General features: G+C 37.7%; 1 long non-coding RNA gene across 1 annotated transcript; it reads right to left on the bottom strand.

The window, feature by feature from the left end:
- Positions 1 to 2,783: 2,783 nt before the first annotated feature.
- On the bottom strand, positions 2,784 to 5,660 carry LOC135176476 (uncharacterized). Its single transcript, XR_010302672.1, has 2 exons — positions 5,613 to 5,660; positions 2,784 to 4,119 (listed from the first exon to the last, which is right to left on the bottom strand). It is a non-coding gene; the product is annotated as an uncharacterized LOC135176476 (long non-coding RNA).
- Between the last annotated feature and the right edge of the window lie 664 nt (positions 5,661 to 6,324).

Genomic DNA, 6,324 nt, shown 5'->3' with positions numbered 1-6,324 from the left:
AAAGTCCTAACACGAAAAGCCAACAAATCCAATTACCAGTAACAACTGTGCAACAATTCTGCTAATATCAATAATCCCTTAGTCCAACTGAATTCTAGCACACTTCCATCTTTCTCTAAATTCCTTCTGTCAAAATTTCTGTTCCTATTGCCTTACAAGCAGAAAGTTGCATTTATAATTTCATGCCTGCATATCCCCATTTTCATTTCATTTGCCTCTTCAAGCTACTAGAAATTGTGTCAGTTGCTATTACAGACTATTTCTCTCAAGTTCCTTTGGATATCGCATGACTTCTTTAGCTTCAGGGTGGTTTAGAACTGACCTTCTCCTCTGTCAAGTAGAGATGCCTTCTTACCCCCATTACCAATATCTTTCAGATTTATGAGTAAGTCTTAAGTTTGCTTTTACACTTTCTATGCATTCTCAGAGAACCAGAGTGTGGCTTTGGTCTCCTTATGCAAAAATATTAAGAATTATCCCTTCCCTTTTTTAGTTGCCATCCTGCTCTTTTACATCATTCATCCTGATACTTTAAATAAAAAAAAAAGGGGGTGGGAACCTTCAGTGTTAAATCAAAGGACTATGTAGCTACATACAGCAAGAGTAACATGTGTGAACCAGAAAAAACAAAGGCAGTAGTGTTACAGGCATGGAAAATAAAAAGCATTCATATTTTCAAATCTTAATTGATCTTAAGCATAGGACAGATGATTTATGAAAATATTATTGCTTTTAAAGGGCCCCACCTATACTGGAATCTTATGATAACAAGACTTGATGTTGAGGATGTAGCAGTTGTCTTAAAACTTGGAAAAGCTCACATCCAAAAAGCCTATTGTGAAAACAATTTCACAACAAAAATCATTTTAAAGCTCTCTAAGATGTTGTGATAAAGAATATTAGAGTCAGTTTAAATGTCTGTGGTTATAAACCCATAAATACACTGGTTGAATAAGGATAATATTCAGGAAAATAACATTATTTTTTTAAATCAATTTTTTTTCTCATTTATAAAGCTCTGTATCATACAGGTATTAACTATAGTATCAGACACTAAACCTACCACACAACAAGCTGGTGAGGGCTGGTTTTTAAATGAAGACTTCTAGCTCCCAAGAATCACTAAAGAGCTATTATTCTTTATTCTTTTCTTGTAAAATGTACCATTTTCCCACTCTATTTCCTAACCTACTCTCTTAATATGCAAGTGCATTTGGAATACTGAATCACACTCCAGAATGGCAGCAATTGGTATGCATACGGTGTTAATTGAGTCAGGAAACATTCCTTACCAGATGGATATGGATTTTTGTGAATGCATAATGGCCCTTTAAGCAGCTTAATAGAAAAGTATGAAACCTTTTACAAACAGCATTCCAAAGCAAGATTGCCAAAAGCAAGTGCACATAAATAGCTCAGATAATTGGAGCCGTATTCTTGCACCCATCCCCAGCAAGAGAAAGGGGCTGCTGACCATGCACAGTGGTTTGTTTTAGCTTCCCAGCCTGGGCTGATCCTTAAGTTGCACACATCTTCTTTCGAACACCAGAAATTTAGGGTTTATCCTCTTTACCAGGTCTTTAGCATTGTCTAGTCACAGAACATAACTTTCCACTTTTCACATCGAAGTAGATTTTCAAATCCTGCAGATTACAGAAGCAGCTACAGGCTTGTGCAAAGGTCTGAACCCACCAAGCTGTAGGTACGGCTTCTCCAGGCACAGCGAGCCCTGTCTCCAAGTGAAAACAAAACCAAACCAAAACAAAAAAAAAGGGTGAGGAGGAGGAGGAGGAGATGAAATTCAGCAGGACAGTTGTAACAAAAGGAACAGAATGCAGGCACCTCAAATTCACATTCTTCAGCTGGGCCAAGGGTTGCAGCTACTTTCTGATACTAAAGAACATTGCACTGGTAGTTTTGAGGAGTCGCCTGTAAAGAGCCATCTACATAATAGTATTCATTATCTGTTTTCTTTATCTACGTTTTCAGGAACATGTGTATGGCATATGTTTCTCATCCTTGACTATGACCCTTGTTTATTTATAGTTTTAAAAACTCTGACTACTGGCAGACACTATTAAAAATAAACATTTTTAATTGTTTTCATGTTTTATCCTCCCCTCCCCTTTCCACCCAACTCTGACAGGATGAAACATTGTTTTTTCTTTAGATATAGCTACTTCTGCTACCAGAAGAAAGTGGACTAGAAGGAAGTTGTATACATATTATCAGAATAGTTTTATATTTGACAGTCTGAAAACAAAGCAAACTACCATCTCCCAGCCCCATTTAATATAGGTCTCCACATTCCCAGGCCCTGTCTTCAGCTGAGGGGTGAGAAATGAGCATAGAATTACTCTCCTGCCTTTAGCCCAGCCAAACCTAGCTCTGTTCCCAGCAACACAGCCTCAACATGAGAGGCCATATTGAAAAATAGCTGGTCTGTTAAGTGCAAGGTGGATTTTTGTTTTCTGAGGCAGAGAAAAAACTTTCAGCATCCAAAATCAGTTGCTTTAACAACCAGAATGAGAATGTCACAACAGTGTCATATCCCTTTCCACCTTCTATACATCATCTGTGAGTTCATCTCCAGAAACAGGTATTTTTCACCTGCTCTGCTGTTTGTTTGTTTGATTTTTGATTGTTGGGGGGAGTTTTGTCTTTGTTGGTTTTTTATTGGTGGTGGTTGGTTGTTTTTGCATGGGTTTAGGAATCTGCTTTCAGACCTAGACAAAATAGATACAAAATACTAGGAAAGAGGAAAAACACATCTTTTTCCAGTCTTTCACTGGGATGGCCTTTGTGGTTTATTACTCAAAACAACCTCTTCTACAAACCTGATTTTGGGGTACAAGCCATATTTGGGGAACCTGGAGTCCTCCTTGGCACCGTGGATTTTACTGCATGAAGTTCACCACTCTAATAGCATTGCAGAGCCTCAACCTCTTAGATAGTATGCTAGTTAACAGAATAGAAATACATACATTAAAGGTGCTTCTAAATCTCCTGAATATCCTCCACCATTATTGATGTACCTAGTAGAAGCTGTAAGTTACAGAGTCTAAGTCAGTGGGGGTGTCCAGAGATTAAGGAAATGGATGTTCTTGTCTGGAGAGCAGGTATTATAAATGAGGGAACAGTTAAGGTGGTTACATGTTGTCTCTTTGCCCAGGTTTCTTTTATTTGTATGATAACTGGTGTCTGTCAAGTAAAATTCCTGCTTGATCAGTCATTTCCTTGCTCTTTTTCTGTTCTCTATGTTAGAACCTTTTGTACAGGTGGAATTTCTGATCTCTCCCATCCTTCCCTGTCTGTAGCTTGATAATAGAAGTGAAATTAACATTCTATGCAGGCAGTAAAGTCAAAGTCCATGGCCTAAAATACAATTCAGAGATTTGTTCCTTCATCTCATCTCAGCAGGTGGTCATACAGCGGGTGGCACAATGCCAAAGTATCAGAGTCCTTATTCCTTCCAGAGACAGTAGTTATGCAGCACAGATAGACCCAGCCTTGTCTATGCTGACTGGAAAAGTACAATCACACCTCGGCAGGAAGAGCAATGGAAAATTTGGCTGCAGACATTTCCAGCCTGGAGTACCTGCAGTACCATTGTGCTTGGGAACTGTTGTTATGTTGAGATAACAGTCAAGTTCTGGATTTCCAGAGAAATTGCAAAAATCATGTACCGCCTTCTGCTGATGCTGCACTTCACGCTTCCCATCTCAGATGCACTGAACAGGTCTTCTGGATCACATACAACTCATAAACCACGGTGAGCAGTACAGCTGAATGTAGCCTCCTGCTTCCCAGTTTGCAGAATAAAACCCTGCTTTCACCTCCTGACTACACCTTCATTTCAAAAATAATAATTCAGAATCCAAGTTCATAATTCAGAATTACTACTATGTAGTTAGATCCCTCAAGCAAACAAAGTATTTCAAGGTTATTACATACTTTAAATTAGTGACAGTATTTCTACAGAACTTAGATGTGTCCAGGCTTTTATCCATCGAATCTTGTCAAAGCAGCAGAACACTTATTAGTAATCATGGTTTCCATTGGTGATCTGACACCCTGATCTTCTGCATAGCAGAGACTTGTTTATTCCTAAATTATGTCCTAAATAGAAATAAAATAGAAATAACCATTCAGAAAAAAAAATAATAATATCCATCTGGCACTGGGAAACTTACTGTAATCTTTACTGGAATCAGTATAAAGGTTAACGACTGCCATTTATATGTAAACTGCACATTGTCTCTGTGACAATTTGCCTAACTTCTAACTGCAGACATCGAATTTCGTTCTACTTGTAATTAATCAATAGAATGGTTACCTATTTTCAATAGCCTATTTGTTCTAGCCTGAAAAATAATCCCCACCTTTAGCCTACAAATGATAAATCAACTGGATTGAACTTGTGTTTTTCTACAAAGTTTTACGTCCTCTTCTCATTCCTGTCTGACCATTCCAACATTTTCCTGTAGGAACAGGGAACCTGATATTCTGACAGCTACACATAAGCTGATGCTACACCTCCTCCAAACCACACATTACCTCTAACATTGGTGGAGGCTCGCAGCAAACCAGCTTGAGCAATTAAGCAGATGTTCCAGAAATATCTCTCTCTTAAAAAAAAATAAGAATTAAATATCCCTGAAAACTTGAACCAAAATTAGACCATTGTAAAGGTCCTTCATTGTGCTTTGCTGGACAACGTAGGCAAATGTTATTTCAGCTCATCCTGTCGATGCAAATATTAGGTTACATTAAGATACGATGCATTCTGGAATATTTACCAAGTAGAAGAGTAATAAAAGAGGCTCCCCAAAAAAATTTAAGATATAAAATAAAAGAAGTTTTTCCTTTTTAACCACATTCTGATCTTCCTGTGATACTTCCCTTGCAGATAGAATTATATAACTGAAATAAGTAATTAGGCACCCAAATTCTCTCTCTTTGTCTGTGTGTGTGGTTAGTGGAGGGGAGCTAATATTTGTCAGAAACCTCAAAAAGTAACATTGAGTGTACAATATTTTAATTCTCATAAATTGCAATCAAATCAGAAAGTAACAAACAGCTCTGGCTCTTGTAAACAACCTGAAAGTTACACATACTGATTTTTAGAGGCAGGGTAAAAAGTTCTCCCACTTTATTTATAGAGGTGGGGAGAGACAAGGATATCCTTTGGACTACTGCAGCTCAAAAATCAGAATGAGCTTCCTGCTTCCAACTGTGTCACTAGGAAACAGGAAAAGCAAAAATATTCCTCTCATTTGTATATATTATATCAAACTGCTATTGCAGTGGGCATGTGAGACAGAAGTTTAACGTCTAGTCTTTCTTGACTTTAGGCTATCTATTATCATAGATTTACACTTCTGAGATCATAGTTAACAAGAGTGCTCCTCTGTGTTCAAAGCACGTTTATAGGCTAGGAATAGCTGTTGCCAGAGGAAATAAGCAAGAGGGTCAGGGGACAAGCAAATTAAAAACAAACCCAAAATAATCCAAGGAGTACTACTTCAGTAAACATAAACTCGTTTTAGATGCTCTTCTTGTAAAGAGGGTATCCATATTGCATCAATAATAATATGTTTATTGAAACCTACAGGAATCCTTGAGGTATTTCTTTTCATGTGAAACACAGCCCCAAAATCTGTGAGGGTGACAAGGAGATTTAATAATGCATTCCCCACCCCCCAATGTGTTTTAATCCTGATTAGTTGCAATTTTAATGGTGTTCTACAGCCTGATTTTTTTAAGTTGTTACCACAACACACAGCAAAATGCTAAGCTTGGCTGCCAAATTGATCCACTTTACTGCCTTTACTCCACTTTAAATAAAACAAAATAAAATAGTAGTGTTCAATGTTTCATTCCACTGTGGGAAAGAAACCTCCTAGCTATCTTTTGTCAAAGATGTGCAGTTATTTATATTAAGGGTCACTGCTTGTTTTTCAGCATGGGTCATGCAAGTGGAATCAGACAGCTTTCAGAAACCATTTCAATATGTCATTTCGAAAGGTACTACAGTATAAGTAGCCCTGAATGTAGATGAACTCAGGCCATACATGACAGGAATACAAGCCTTGTGATGAGCTGTGTGAATTTGTGGTTTTCTGAAACAAAAAACCAAACAAAACCAAACAAAACCCAAACAAGCAAAATCAAAACCAAAACTCCCAATGACAAACCACAAACAAACCCTGCCTCCCAAAACACAATCCAAAACACCACCACACACAACACAAACAAGCAAAAACCCATCAAAAACAACAAACCCAAACCAACGAACCACTCCCACAAAAAAAAAAAAAAAAA

This window comes from Pogoniulus pusillus, chromosome 6 (genome assembly GCF_015220805.1).
Source record: "Pogoniulus pusillus isolate bPogPus1 chromosome 6, bPogPus1.pri, whole genome shotgun sequence".
In the NCBI taxonomy this organism is placed as follows: domain Eukaryota; kingdom Metazoa; phylum Chordata; class Aves; order Piciformes; family Lybiidae; genus Pogoniulus; species Pogoniulus pusillus.
Note: the sequence above shows the minus strand (reverse complement) of the source record. Positions and strands in the feature narration are given on the sequence as shown.